This window comes from Sus scrofa, chromosome 14, assembly GCF_000003025.6.
Source record: "Sus scrofa isolate TJ Tabasco breed Duroc chromosome 14, Sscrofa11.1, whole genome shotgun sequence".
In the NCBI taxonomy this organism is placed as follows: Eukaryota; Metazoa; Chordata; class Mammalia; order Artiodactyla; family Suidae; genus Sus; species Sus scrofa.
In genome coordinates, this window is record NC_010456.5 from 31,143,163 (window position 1) to 31,159,346 (window position 16,184).

Genomic DNA, 16,184 nt, shown 5'->3' on the forward strand with positions numbered 1-16,184 from the left:
CTGGGAACTTCCATTTGCCATGGGTGCAGCCAAAAAACCCAAAAAACAAAACATGTTGGTGTGTCTTGTGTGGGATATGTATGTATCAATACATACATATGTATGTATGTGTGGTGCATGTGTATGTGGTGTATGTATATGTATGTATGCTGTGGTGCAGGTCACAGACTCAGCCTGGATCCCATGTTGCTGTGGCTGTGGTGTAGGCTGGCAGCTTCAGCTCTGATTCAGCCTGGGAACTTCCATGTGCTGTGGGTACGGCCCTTAAAAGACAAAAAGAAAGGGGTTGGAGGAGCCCATTTAAATTTGAATTTCAGGAGTTCCTGTTGTGGCTCAGTTAGCAAACCCAACTAGCATCCATGAGGATGTAGGTTTGACCCCTGGTCTCACTCAGTGGGTTAAGGATCTGGTGTTTCTGTGAGCTGTGGTGTAGGTCACAGACGTGGCTTGGCTCCCACATTGCCGTGGCTGTGGCATAGGCCGGAGGATACGTTCGTTTTGGACCCCTAGCCTGGGAGCCTCCATATGCTGCGGGGGCAGCCCTAAAAGACAAAGGAAAAAAAAAAATTGAATTTTAGGGAGTTCCCATTGTGGTGCAGGGGAAATGAATTCGACTAGTAACCATGAGGTGGCCGGTTTGATCCCTGGTCTCAGTGGTTAAGGTTCCGGTGTTGCCATGAGCTGTGGTTGCAGACGCAGCTCAGATCTGCCGTTGCTGCGGCTATGGCATAGGCCCGCAGCTATAGCTCTGATTCGACCTCTAGTCTGGGAACATCCATAGGCTGCAGGTGCGGCCCTAAAAAGCAAAAAAAAAAAAAAAAAAAAAAGGAATTTCACTATGTTGTGTAGCAGAAATTGACACAACACTGTAAATCAACTATATAATAAAAATTTGAATTTCGGATAAACAACAGATATGTTTTTAGTGTAAATATTTCTATATATTACATGAGATACACTTATACTGAAAAAAATTTTTGTTCTTTATCTGAAATGGGGCACACTATATTTTTATTTGCTAAATCTGGCAACCCTAGTTGAAATGATAATATTTTGCATGTATTAGTTAAAATGGATTATTCGTATTCATTTCACCTGTTTCTTTTTACCGTTTAAAAGTGTGGCTTCAAAAAAATGTTTAAGTGCATATGTGGCTTACATTATATTTCTACTGGGCAGCTCTGTACTTTTCACTTTTGTTTGATTATCCTCTTTGGGTCGATTTCTAAATGTGAAATTGTTAATGGGAAAATTATCCATTCCTTGTGGGTAATGAATTCTAATTCTCTTTGAAGTTTATTGGGAACTGAAGTGGCCACAGAAATGAAAAGGGGGAGTTCCCGTCGTGACACAGTGGTTAATGAATCCAACTAGGAACCATGAGGTTGCGGGTTCAAACCCTGGCCTTGCTCAGTGAGTTAAGGATCCGGCGTTGCTGTGAGCTGTGGTGTAGGCTGGTAGCTACAGCTCCGATTAGACCTCTGGCCTGGGAACCTCCATATGCCATGAGAGCGGCTCAAGAAATGGCAAAAAGACCAAAAAAAAAAAAAAAAAAAGCAGAGAGCAATAAAGTTATCTTTCAAAAAAAAAAAGAAATGAAAAGGATATCTTCGGTCTTTAGTTCCCCCATCTTTGGACATGTATGAGATTTTAGAGTTGACTTTCCCCTACATGGCAGTAAATGTAAATGTCATTTATCAGACCACAACTTGCAGACCTAGCACCTTAAAACAACCCCGCCTGGCCCCAGGGCTGCTTTGAGTGTATAGAGGAAACCATGGCTTGGCTTTGCTGCCAGCTTCTCGCCCAGCTGAGGAACTGCTCCTCGGGAGGGATTAGGATTTGTAGAATTTAGGCTTCTAAAACAACAAACTTGCCACTATTCACTTTATTCTCAGAATTGATGGAGAGGTCAGATGAGGCTCTCTGGCCCAGTTTTTAGTGCCTGAGACCATCAGCCCACTCCTCAGGGGCTTCTAGGCATTTCTTTTCTTTTATTTATTTATTTATTTTTTTGTCTTTTTAGGGCCACACCCATGGCAGATGAAAGTTCCCAGGCTAGTGGTCGATTTGGGGCTGGAGCTGCCAGCGTACACCACAGCAATGTCAGATCCAAGCCATGTCTGTGACCTACACCATAGCCCATGGCAACTTTGAATCCTTAACCCACTGATCGGGGACAGGGATTGAACCTGTGTCCTCATGGATACTAGTCAGGTTTGTTACCACTGAGCCACAACGGGAACTCTGCTTTTTTTAAAAAAAAAACAAACAAACCTCTGTCTCCTTTCCTCTGAAGCCTAGAAACAAGCTTCTGGGGGGAGTAACCTTTATTTAAGATTCCTGTGGGGGAGTTCTCTTGTGGTGCAGTGGGTTAAGAATCTGGTGTAGTCACTGTTATGGCTTGGGTCCCTGCTGTGGCACAGGTTCAATCCCTGGCCTAGGAACTTCTACATGCAGCAAGTTCGGCCAAAAAAAAAAAAAAAAAAAACTAAATAAAATAAAAAATTCCCATGGAGGCTTGGTTAATAAGTACTGGTCTAGATACAAGTTTGCCATGGCTGGTTTTAACCCTGGTAGGAGAAATTGCAACCCTTAGACTGGTTGGGAAAGAGTGGGCAGGAGGAAAAAGCCTTTGACATTTAGCCACACTTGTGGGGACCAGTCTTTTTTTAAAACACCTTATAATAAAACAAATAGAACTCACATACCATACAGTTCTGTCACTTAAACTGTACAATTAAATTTTTTTTTTTTGGCTGCACCTGCGGCATGTGGAAGTTCCCAGGCCAGGGGCTGAACCTGTGCTGCATTTGCAGCCTGTGCCACAGCTGTGGCAATGCCAGATCCTTAACCCGCTGCACCACAAGGGAACTTCCTAAATGTTTTCAGTATATTGAAAATATTCAGAGTTGTGCAACCATCACCACAATCTAATTTTAGAACATTTTCATACCCTCTAAAAGAAACCCCACCAACAGTCAGTCAGTACTCTTCTCCCTTCCCAGCCCTGGCCAGTCCCTGGAAACTTATTGTCTCCATGGAGTTGTCTCTTCTGGGCATTTCATATAAATAGAATCACATAGTATGTGGCCTTCTGTGACTTACTTCATTCCTTTAGCACAGTGTTTTAAGTCTCATCCAGTGTGTGGTATCTATGAGTACTTCATTCCTCTGCAGGGCTGAGTAATATTCCATTGTATGAATGGACCACAGTCTGTTTACCCATTACTCTGTCAGTGGATATTTGGGCTGTTTCAACCTTTTGACTGTTGTGAATGATGGTGCTGTCAACATGCATGTACAGGTTTTTTTGTTTTGTTTGTCTTTTTTGTCTTTTTAGGGCCGCACAGGTGGGCATATGGAGGTTCCCAGGATAGGGGTCTAATTGAAGCTGTTGCTGCCAGCCTACGCCACAGCCACAGCAGTGCAGGATCCGAGCCGCATCTGCGACCTACACCACAGCTCACGGCAATGCCAGATCCTTAAGCCCCTGAGCAAGGCCAGGGATCGAACCTGAAACCTCCCTGGTTCCTAGTCGGATTCATTTCCGCTGCACCACGATGGGAACTCCAACATGTACAGGTTTTTAATGTGAACATGTGTTTCCATTTCTCCTGGGTAGAAACCTAGGCATGCAATTGTCAGGTCAGATGGTACCTCTGAGGTCTTGAGGTTTTTGAGGAACTGCTAGTTTCCCAAAGTAGCTGAAGCATTTTCTGTTCCCGCCAGCAGTTATAAGTGTTCCAGTTCTCCACATCTTTGCCAATACCAATTATCTGTCTTTTTTTTTTTTTTTTTTAATATTGTATCTGCTGCACCTGTGGCATATGGACGTTCCCTAGCTAGGGGGTGAATCAGAGCTGCAGCTCTCAGCTTAAGCTACAGTCACAGCAACATAGCACCTGAGCTTACCTGTGATGTATGCTGCAGCTTGCTGGATCCTTCATCAACTGAGCGAGGCCAGGGATTGAACCTGCATCCTTTTGGACACTGTGTTGGGTTTTTAACCCACTGAGCCACAATGGGAACTCCTATTATCTGTCTTTTGACTGGAGTCATGCTGGCACAATCTTTTTCTCTGATTTTGGCCACCCTGCGGCATACAGAGTCCTGGGGCCAAAGATCTGATCCCAGTTGTAGTTGTGACTTATCCCGCACCTGCAGCAACCCTGGGTCCTCAGTCCACTGTGCTGGCCCAGAAATGAAACCTGCATCGAAGTGCTCCAGAGATGCTGCTGATCCCGTTGTCCCATAGCAGGAACTCCAAATCTTTTTCTTTATTTAGTTTGTTTTCTATAGATTATTTGAAGTGTATTGTATGAGTTTGCAAGAGTCACCCTGACAAAGTGCCACAGACTGGGTGGCTTAAATGACAGAAAATTAATTTTCTCTCTGTTCTGGAGGCCAGAAGTCTGAGATCAGGTGTCAGCTGGCAGGACCGTTTTTGTACTCAGGGCTCTCTCCTTGGCTTGTAGGCCTTTTGTCTCTGTGTGTCTCCCCTTTGTGTGCATCCTAATCTCCTCTTCTTATAAGGACTCCAGTCATGCTGAAATCAGACCCACCCTAACCATCTCATTTTAACCTCTTTAAGAACCTGCCTCCGTCATGGCTCAGCAGAAACAAATCCTACTAGTATCCATGAGGATGCAAGTTCAATCCCTGGCCTCACTCAGTGGGTTAAGGATCCAGTGTTGCCAGGAGCTATGGTGTAGGTCACAGATGTGGCTCAGATCCTGAATTGCTATGGCTGTGGCTTAGGCCATCATGGCAGCTGCAGCTCCGATTTGACCCCTAGCCTGGGAATCTCCACAGGCTGCAGATGCAGCCCTAAAAAACAAAAAAATAAAATAAAAAATTAAAAAAACTCCCAATGTATTATAAATTATTTCAGAGCCACAAAAAGGACGAAATAATAAAATAATGAATATCATGACCCTCCCACTCAGTTTTATTTATTTATTTATTTATTTGTCTTTTTGCCTTTTCTAGGGCCCCTTCTGCAGCATATGGAGGTTCCCAGGCTAGGGGTCTAATCGGAGCTGCAGCCACTGGCCTACGCCACAGCCACAGCAATGCAGGATCCTAGCTGCGTCTGCGACCTACACCACAGCTCACAGCAACACTGGATCACCAACTCACTGAGTGAGGCCAGGGATCGAACCCACAACCTCATGGTTCCTAGTCGGATTCGTTAACCTCTGCGCCACAATGGGAACTCCTCCCACTCAATTTTAGAAGTCAGTTATTGCCAGTATGCCCCCAACCCCCTGGATAGTCCTCCTCCATGCCTGCAGTAGTTTTTAGGTCTTATTTAATTCTTACAACAAGGCTGGGAGGGCGATAGGATTATCTCATGACGCAGTTGAAACTGGAGGCTCAGAGAGGTAGGCTGGTAAACCTGCGGCTACACAGTCTGTGAACCTAAGATTTGGCCCTTGCCTTGAGGAACTCAGAGAAACTGGTGGGGGTGGGGGGCAGTGTGCGGGGAGGGCAGTGAGAGGAGCGTCAGGAGAGGCCAGCTGCCCAGTCGAATTTATGCATTTCCTGGCTGGTGGGGTTAAAAAGTTAACAGGAAAGGAAGAAGTGAGTAAACGACTGACTGCCTGGGCCGCCCAGGGTCTCTGGATTCCCAGGTTTGCAGTCAGCTTCCTCCCAGTTTGATGCAGGTTGGGTTGAAAGATCAAGGGTGCTCATTGAGGCTGTCAGGATGCGAGGTAGGGAGCAGGGCTGGGTCTGGCTCAGGTTACTTAAGTAATTAACGTTAAATGATGATTAGCAAGAAATGCTTTGATCTCCCACCTTGCCTCCTGGAGTACAAAGTCCCTCTCTGGAACTGATTAGGTGCCATGAGGTCATTTCTGATGTGGTATCTTTCAAATCAAAGATGCTCCTGAATCACCATCCGTCAGCATTCACCCGATTGGCTGTTTTCACCAGTGGTGATGGATGTGTTTTGATCTGTCTACACTCTGGCCACTTCCTTTTATGATCAAGTGGCAGGATTTGGGGTGTGTGCGGGGGTGCTGTCTGTGACCTTAGAACCAAGCTGAGGGAACTGAACTTCTTTGAGGTCCGACTTCTGACCTCAGCCTTATTAGCAAGTTGACCTTCTGCCCACAGCCAGACACTTCTACCCGGTCAGCCTGCCGCCTCGGTCACCAAGAAGGAAACCGAGGAAGGAGGTGAGATGAGCCACGGCGTTCTCTGGAAAGCGAGCGTGTTGATGCATTTGTTTCTTAATCCATCATCTCTAAGGGGCCAAACCAGGCTGCCTCTTGAGTTTTAATTCTTGGCAGTTTTACTGGAGTTGAGGAGCAGAGAGGCTGGGGTGTGTACCAATGGGGACCCCGACGGGGATGTGGGGACGGCCCACTTCAGCAGTTAGTGGATCGGCTCCTTCCAGGGGATGTTGCAGGAACCATAGGAGGAAGCTACACACACACACACGCCTGATGTCTTGTCACCTTCCGTTCTTCCCCTTCCTCTGCACTTGGTCATTTAGATCTAGGAGGCCTGATAAGTCTGGGGTCCCCCGGGGTGTGACATGCAGGCTTTCCCTGAAGGATGGGCACATTAGTTCAGTAAAAGAGGCCCCCACATACTTCCTGTTCCCACTCTGCCCTGCTCTCAGTTCCTGTCACCCCTGAGTAATTAAGTTGATGATGTACAGTTGAGGAGGAGGGTAATGACTGCCATTTACTGTGGGCTGCTCAGGGCCAGATCATTTCCTAGAAAGACAGTGTGGCCTAATGAGGAACAGTCCTCAGGCTGGTGGCATCAGCTTTACCTGCGGAACATATTTTTTAGCCTCCTGGAGTTCTGCTGTGGCACAGTGGGTTAAGAATCTGACTGCAGTGGCTCAAATTGTTGTGGAGGTGCAGGTTTGATCCCTAATCCAGTGCAGTGGGTTAAGGATCCAGCATGGGGGTTGGGGGGAGTCCTAGGCCTGCAAGTAGTAGGGTCACGGTTGCTTTGGAATGCGCTGGAAAAGGCCTCACAAGAGCATGGTGGCAGAGCAATTTCGGGGAACCAGAATGTGAGATGGGATGGGGCGTGGGGGGAGCCTCATGGCCTGGAGCTGGAGAGGTGGGGAGGATGGGGGCAGGGAGGCAAGTGAAAGGCAGTCCGGGACCCTGGTTTGGAATTCCCAAGTGACAGCTAAGTCATTTGTGGAGTTTGGAGGCCACTGGGTTCCCAGGAGTGCGGGCAGTACAAACTCCTGATCAATAAATACCCACCAAGGAAGGTCTGCTCATTGTGGTAATGTTATCTCTAATATCAATAACAGAAAAATCGAGTTGGAAGAAAATTGGTGTTGGTCAAGGGCTATCAGTTTCTCACAAACTGAGGCCTAGATCTCTGACTGGTTTAAGTGACCTCTGATTCCAAAGTTATGTCTGAACCGTGTGACAAGGATCCCATCAGAGCGGCCCCCCCCCCCCCTTTTAGCGGCATGAACTGAAGCCAGAAAGTGGCAGTTTCTAAAGTCACCACACATGAGATTCAGGCAGGACAGAATGGTATCCTAACCTGCTGGCTTTTTGCAGGTGAGAGTTTTAGCATCCTCTCTCTGTGTTTTCAGGTTGTCTTCCTCCTGCGTGTGCCTATGTCCAAATTTCCTTTTTTTATAAGGACACAAGTCATATGGGATTAGGGCTCTAATGACCTCATTTCAACTTGATCCTCTCTGTCAAGACCCTGGGTCTGAATACGGTCACATTCTGCGGTGCTGCAGGGAAGGGGTTGTGTTATATGACACACATAGCTGAGCCTATAAATTCCTCGCACCTTGAGCGACTTTCCGTTTTCTTTAACATCAGCTCCCAAATCCTTGACCTAGCCTTGAGTGCCCATGTCCCCAGTTATAGCCCTGTCCTCGAATCTTGTGATGTCTGCTCATCTTCTCTACGTCACGGGGGAACCCAGTTACCCCCTCCCTTCCATTTTTGTGCCCATTGTGGTTGGTCTTAGCTCATACTGTCCTCCTTCTGGGAATGCTTCTGGGAACATCTTATGTTCCCACCCAGGGATTTTCCATCTCAAGGCCCAACCTAATTTCTTCTTCCTTTTTTTTTTAAAAGGAAAGTTCATTTCATTTAAAAATTTTTAAAAAATTAGTTAAAAATTATTATAGTTGATTTACAATGATTTGTGTTTTGAACCCAAAATACCTTTATATAAACTACTAAGTACAGTATGGTTTTTAAAATGAAATCATATACATAGCTATATTCATAAAGTACACAAGTCAAAAGCTGTACAAATCAGTAGCAAATCCAAATGCAAATGAAGATATTCCTCTGAATTTCATGTTTCATCGAGCATCAAAACCCACCCATCTTTTAGTTCTTTTCTTGTACATTATTCTGTATCCACATTCTCTGCATTGGATGGGATCCCTTGATTTTATTTCATTTTCTGTGTGACATTCTCCACAGATATATATCATTGGCTGCTGTTTTGGGGGTTGAATGTCCTTCTGTGTGTTCATTTTTGTCCCTCCAAATCCCAAATTGCCAAATGCCTCCCCACGCAATGTGGAGAAATGTCCCCAAGCTCCCAGATTCCCTACAATGATTTGTAAATTATTATTATTATTATTGTAAATTATTGAATGATTTAAAATTATTATAGTTAATTTACAGCAAAGTGACCCAGCTATGTATATATTTATACACTATCCTCACACTATCCTCCATCATGTTCTCACACTATCCTCCATCATGTTCTGTCACAAGGATGGGATATGGTTCCCTGTGCTGTACAGCAGGACCTCATTGCTTATCCATTCTAAATGTAATAGTTTGCATCTACTAACCCCAAACTCCCCATCCATCCCCCTCCCTCTTGGCAACCACAAGTCTGCTCTCCATGTCTGTGAGTCTGTTTCTGTTCTGTAAATAGGTTCATCTGTGCCATATTTTATTTTATTTTTTTTTTTTTTTTGTCTTTTGTCTTTTTGTTGTTGTTGTTGTTGCTATTTCTTGGGCCGCTCCTGCGGCATATGGAGGTTCCCAGGCTAGGGGTTGAATCGGAGCTGTAGCCACCGGCCTACGCCGGAGCCACAGCAACGCCAGATCTGAGCTGCGTCTGCGACCTACACCACAGCTCACGGCAACGCCAGATCGTTAACCCACTGAGCAAGGGGCAGGGACCGAACCCGCAACCTCATGGTTCCTAGTCGGATTCGTTAACCACTGCGCCACGACGGGAACTCCCTGTGCCATATTTTAGATTCTACATATAGGTGATATCGTATGGTGTTTGTCTTTCTTTTTCTGACTTTATTTAGTATGAGACTCTCTAGTTGCATCTGTGTTGCTGATTTTTTTTATTTTTTATTTTTATTTATTTTTTATTAGAGTATAGTTGATTCTCAGTGTTGTGTCAATCTCTGTTGTACAGCATAGTGACCCAGTCACACATGTATATGTACATCTTCCATCATGTTCTATCCCAAGAGGTTGGACATGGTTCCCTGTGCAGTACAGTAGGACCTCACTGCTTACCCATTCTCAATGTAATAGTTTGCATCTGCTAACCTGAAATTCCTTCTCCATTCCACTCCCCCCACCCCCCGCCCCCCAGCAACCAAAAGTCTTCTCTCCCTGTCCATGGTCTATTTCTGTTCTGTAGATAGGTTCATTTGGGCCAAATTTTAGATTCCACATATAGTATTTCTTTCTCTTTCTTACCTCACTTAGTGTGAGACTCTCTAGTTGCATCCATGTTGCTACAAAATGGCATCATTTTGTCCTTTTTTATGGCTGAGTAGTATTCCATTGTATGTATGTATATCAAATCTTCCAACGTAATTCCTTCTTTCCCAGAAAGACCCTTGAGCTGGGATATCTTCTAGCTGTGTCTGTGGATTCTCTGCAGCCTTTTCCAACCTGTGTCGGAGCTGCTTTCAAAGAGATTCCTTGCCTCTCTGGTTTCCGGTTGGGCTCAGCCAATGGGTAGAGGGAGGTACCAGCAGGAGATGGGAAGACGGAAGAGAGAGGCTGAGGTGTTTATCCCCCAGCTTCTTCTTCCTCATGGGATCATTGCAGGTTGGCTGTTGCCTTCCTTTGGGGCCCACAACCCCTATGTCTTGGCCCCTTCTAGCTTTTCTCCCTGGTTTTCTGGTAACATCTCCCTCCCTTAGTTAATTGGCCAAAGGGAGGTCATGGCTCATCACTGTTGTTAGGGTTGGGGTGCATCACCATGCCTCGTTGGCTTCTCTTCATCCTGTTCCACTCTGTAAACTGAGCCTCTGTCCAACTCCTCTCTGTGACCTAGTGTGAGGGTGCCAAGATGCTGTCCATTTCCTGCCAAGATCCTTGACAAGTAGGCTTCCCCCATTTGTCCACCTGCTGGGTATTCACAGTCTACTCCACATTTTGTTGCAGATATGTCTTGAGCTTCCAATAGCTTCTACAGACTGGAGTTCACCTTATTAATTTTTTTCCTTACCCATTTTTGTATTCTGTCATGCAGGATTGCTCCTGGAGAGCAAGGGCCAAGGAAATGTTGAATGGATGAACTTTTTTTTTTTGTTTAAGGGCTATACCCGTGGCACATGGAAGTTCCCAGGCTGGGATCAAATCGGAACTGCAGCTCCTGGCCTATGATGCCATAGCTATCAGCAAAGCCAGATCTGAGCTGCATCTGCAACCTACACCACAGCCACAGCAATGCCGGATCCTTAACACACTGAGCAAGGCCAGGGATCAAACCCACATCCTCATGGACACTAGTCAGATTCATAACCCTCTGAGTCATGTAACCCTCTGAACCACAGTGGGAACTCCAAGTGAATGACCTTGATGACAAGATTTCCCTAAAGCTTCTAGAAGATGCAGTCAGCTTCAGCATCTTTGTTCTTTCATCTGTTTTCCAAGTGTCTCGGAGACCTCTTCTTAGTGAGAATTAGATTCTCTTCCTTACTTTAGTTTATATGTCCCAGTCCCAGTCCCAGCCAACTGATAAAAAGAACACTAAAGAGAAAAGCACTAAGGAGGGCTCTTGGTATTCCCTTTTGTTCCAACATTTAGGCATCTCCCTTTATCTCCCTGGCCTTGCAGAGGTTTTTTCTCTCACCTGGAATTTTTCAGCCATCGTCTGTATCATTTTAGAACCAGTTTATTGAAACTTTAAGACAGTGTTCAGCTGAAATAACCCGTAATTAAAGTCTACAGCCCAGGATTTCTTTCTTAGTCTGATAACCTGCTTGGCCGTCTGTGTTAATAATGCCAAAGACAAATTCTTGGAAAGCAATTGAGATATTGAGGGCTCCTGCCTTTGGTGGAGTAATTAGAAAGCAGGCAGGCACTGTAAGTGATTGCTTGCCATTATCACAGTGTTATTTCTGGAACAAAGGCCTAGGCTTCAGACTTGCCTTTTTGTCAAATGCCAGTGTGTATCTCCTATTTTGAAGGAGGATACTTGATTATTGACATTGGGAATAGGTCGTTCTCTCTCCTCAGCCCTACCCACCCCCCCACGCCCCCACCGGCTCTGTCTAATTTGACTTCGTTAGGATGATGGATGTGTGTGCAACAAAATAATTGTCGTCAGCTAATCTGCTCCCCAAATTTAGGTCATCTAGAGTAAAAGGGGCACAATTAAGTGCATATGGGTAAAACATTTGCATTATTTAAGTTTGCCATTTGTGGGAGTTCCTATTGTGGCTCAGCAGTAAGGAACCTGACTAGTAATCCATGAGGACGCAGGTTTGATCCCTGGCCTTGCTCAGTGGGTTAAGGATCTGGCATTGCTGTGAGCTGTGGTGTAGGTGGCAGATGCAGCTTGGATCTGGTGTTGCTGTGGCTTTGGTGTAGGCTGGCAGCTACAGCTCTGATTCAACCCCTAGCCTGGGGAACTTGCATATGCTGCGAGTGTGGCCTTAAAAGCAAAAAAAAAGTTTGCTGTTTATTATAAAAGTGGGAAAGGGAAGTATTTTTGTTGGGACACAGGAAACCTTTATTCGATACAAAGCAAGTAGGTGGGGTATGAAATCTACAGTAAATCCCACTCTAAACCACTGAACTTCTCCACCAGTGAATGTAAATGACTGAAGCAGCAAAGCCCTTTGCGGGAGTTCAGAGATAATCTCACCTATAAAAATGGTATATATTTTTGGTTATGTAGATTCATTTCTTTTTTTTTTTTTTTTTTTTTTTTTTTTGTCTTTTTGCCATTTGTTGGGCCGCTCCTGCGGCATATGGAGATTCCCAGGCTAGGGGTCTAATCGGAGCTGTTGACACCAGCCTACGCCAGAGCCACAGCAACGTGGGATCCGAGCCACGTCTGCGACCTACACCACAGTTCACGGCAACGCCGGAACCTTAACCCACTGAGCAAGGCCAGGGATCGAACCCGCAACCTCATGGTTCCTAGTCGGATTCGTTAACCACTGCGCCACGACGGGAACTCCTAGATTCATTTCTTAGTTAACATTTATGAGATGAGGCAGGAGGGGAGTGGATTGGGGCCTACCTTGGGGGGAAGCTGGTTGGCTTGAGTGTTCCCAATTGATTGATTCTTCTGGGGGAAGGTGGTGCTTCTTTGATTTCTTTTTATTTGTTTATTATTATTATTATTTATTTTTGTTTTTTTGTTTTTTGTTTTTTTGTTCTTTAGAGCCGCACCTGTGGCATATGGAGCTTCCAGGCTAGGGGTCTAATCCGAGCTACAGCTGCCGGCCTACGCCACAGCCATAGAAATGCCAAATCCGAGCCGCTTCTGTGATCTACACCACAGCTCACCGCAACTCCAGATCCTTAATCCGCTAAGCGAGGTCAGGGATCAAATCCGCAACCGCATGGTTCCTAGTGGGATTCATTTCCACTGTGCCATGGTGGGAACTCCTCTTTATTATTATTTTTTAATTGAAGTATAGTTGATTTACAATGTTGTATTAGTTTCTGGTATTCAGCAAAGTGATTCAGTTATATAAATATATATTCTTTTTCATATTCTTTTCCATTATAGGTACTATAGGATATTGACTATAGCTCTCTGTACTATACAGAAGGAACTTATTATTTATCATTTTATATATAGCAGTTTATATCTGCTAACCCCAGGCTTAAAAAATTTTTTTTTATTACAGTATAGTTGATTTATAATGTGTCAATTTCTACTGTATAGGAAAGTGATCCAGTCATACATACATATACATTCCTTTTCTTATATTATCTTCCATCATGGTCTATCCCAAGAGACTGGATATAGTCCCCTGTGCTGTACAGTAGGACCTTATCCATTCTAAATGAAATAGTTTGCATCTACTAACCCCAAACTCCCCCTCCCCCTTTGGCAACCACAGATCTGTTCTCTATGTCTGTGAGTCTGTTTCTGTTTTGTAAATAGGTTTATTTGTGCCATATTTTAGATTCCACATATATGAGCTTTCATATGGTATTTGTCTGTCTTTCTGACTTACTTTAATTAGTATGAATATCTCTACTTGCACAAACTCAATTTATCTCTCCCGCCTCCTTTCTCCTTTTGTTAACAATAAGTTTATTTTCTATGTCTGTGGGTGTGTTTCTGTTTTGTAAATAAGCTCATTTGTATCATTTTTTTCAATTCCACATATAAGTGATCGCATGTGATATTTGTCTTTGACTTAGTATGACCATTTCTAGGTCTATGCTTTTATTTTTTATCATGTTTTTTATTTTTTTTTTTAATTTTTTTTTTCTTTTGTCCTTTGTTTTTTTTGTTGTTGTTGCTATTTCTTGGGCCGCTCCCGCGGCATATGGAGGTTCCCAGGCTAGGGGTGGAATCGGAGCTGTAGCCACTGGCCTACGCCAGAGCCACAGCAACGTGGGATCCGAGCCGCGTCTGCAACCTACACCACAGCTCACGGCAACGCCGGATCGTTAACCCACTGAGCAAGGGCAGGGACTGAACCCGCAACCTCATGGTTCCTAGTCAGATTCGTTAACCACTGCGCCACGACTGGAACTCCTATTTTTTATCATGTTTTTTAAATTGTGGGGGAAGATACATAATGTAAAGTTGACTCTTAGCCCTTTTTTTTTTTTTTGGTCTTTTTGCCTTTTCTAGGGCTGCTCCCTTGGCATATGGAGGTTCCCAGGCTAGGGGTCCAATCAGAGCTATAGCTGCCAGCCTATGCCACAGCCATAGCAACGCCGGATCCTTAACCCACTGAGCGAGGCCAGGGATCGAACCTGCAACCTCCCTGGTTCCTAGTCAGATTCGTTAACCACTGCGCCACAACGGGAACTCCCACTCTTAGCCATTTTTAGGTGTTCCATTCAGTGGCATTGAGCACATTCAGTGTTGTACAACCATCGCTATCATTCAGCTCCAGAACTTGGCACCATCTGAAACTGGAACACTAAATCCCTTAAGCACCTATTCTTCATCCCTCCTTCTCTCAGCCCTTGTCAAACCATCCCTCTACTTTCTGTCTCTATGAATTTGCCTCTTCTAGGTACTTCCTGTAAGTGGAATCATACAGTATTTGTCTTTTTGTCACTGGCTCATTTCACTTCACATAATGTCCTCAAGGCTCCCCCATGCTGTCACTTCTGCCAGAATCTCCTTTTTCAGAGCTAAATTGTATTCCATTGTATATACACCACATTTTGTTTATCCATTTATTTGTTGATGGACACTTGGGTGGTTTCCACCCTTGACTATTAGAAATAATGCTGCTGTGAACATGGGTGTGTAAACATCTTAAGTCCTTATTTTCAATTCATTTGAGTACATACCCAAAAATGGAATTGCCAGATCATAGAGTAATTGTATGTTTAATTTTTTTGCAGAGCTGCCATACTGTTTTCCTTAGTATGGAAACACATCAACAGTACACAAGGGTTCCAGTTTCTCCACATCCTTGCTGACATTTGTTCTCTGGTTTTTTGTTTTTTGATAGTAGCCATCCTAATGGTGTTATTTCTTTTTAACAAACTTTATTTTTTGTACTGAAGTATTCTTCAGAGAATTATAGACATGACATTCCACTCCTAAATACTTAGGTTTACATCTCTGAAAAAGAATATTTTTCTCTATACCCAAAATAACATTATTACACACAGTAAAATTTACAATTCCTCACTGCTCCCTAATGCTGGGTCATATAAATGATCTTGTACAGCCGTTTTGTCCAAAGCAGGATCCAATCCAGGAGTACACATTGCATCTGTTCTTCATTCTCTCTTTTCATCTTGACCTTTCTCAGGATATTGATTGTAGGGAAGATGGAAACAGGTCCTGAAAAAAACCTCACTTTATGCATTTGTCTGATTGCTTCCTTGAGGTGCCATTTAGCTTTCTCTTCATCTCTCGTAATTTCTGTACATTGGACATTAGATCTAAAGGCGTGGGTAGTGGATTAAGGTGACGGTGCTTGATGATTCCCTCCACTCAGCTATGTTCATCCCTCTTTGCTCCAGAGAGTAATATAGAGGGGCCTCTGCTTCCCTCTACCATTCACTGATGGTTTCAACACCATTTATACCATTATCATTCTTTATAACAGTTTATCAGGAGATGAAAATGAAGCTTTGTAGTATTATGAGCCCTCCCATGTGAGTTAGCTGGTATTCTTCCCTCATCTACTGGGGCTACCCTTAAACACACTTCCTCCTGAAAAGGCAGCACACGTGCTTAGTTCTTCCCCTTTAAATCACCATTTTCAAAGAAAGGTGTTGGTTTAATGACTGCTTCAAATGGTGACAGATTGGTTTTATCACATTTTGTCTGTTTTGAGTGTCATGGTAAACGCAAGGATTTGAAGAGATCCCAGGGGCTTGTAGAGGCAAAGTGGCCTGCTGGAGATGGGCCTTTTTTTCCCCTCCTCTTTTTAGGGCCATACCTATAGCTCATGGAAGTTCCCAGGCTAGGGGTTGAATCTGCCTGCGCCATAAGCCACAGCAGTAGCAATGCAGGATCCAAACTGAGTCTTCAACCTGTTCCACAGCTCACGGCATTCTTAACTCACTGAGCAAGGCCGGGGATCAAATCTCATGGATATTATTAGTTGGGTTTGTTACCCCTGATCCACAATGGGAACTCCAGAGATGAACCATTTTTAAAGAAAAGCAAGAATGTTGATGAAGAGAGTCCAATAGCAGGGGTATATGTGTGTGTGTGTATATATATATGTATATATATACATAGAGAGTGTGTGTGTCCATGTCCCATCCCCACTCCCAACC

The 16,184-nt window shown here is 44.3% G+C and overlaps 1 protein-coding gene and 1 pseudogene across 14 annotated transcripts in view; one reads left to right on the top strand and one right to left on the bottom strand.

Annotated features, from left to right (window-relative positions):
* The window catches only part of KDM2B (lysine demethylase 2B), a 145,973-nt gene that overhangs the window by 86,042 nt on the left and 43,747 nt on the right, over positions 1-16,184 (top strand). The gene's annotated exons all lie outside the window — the stretch shown is intronic.
* On the bottom strand, positions 5,313-8,687 carry LOC110256772 (annotated as a pseudogene).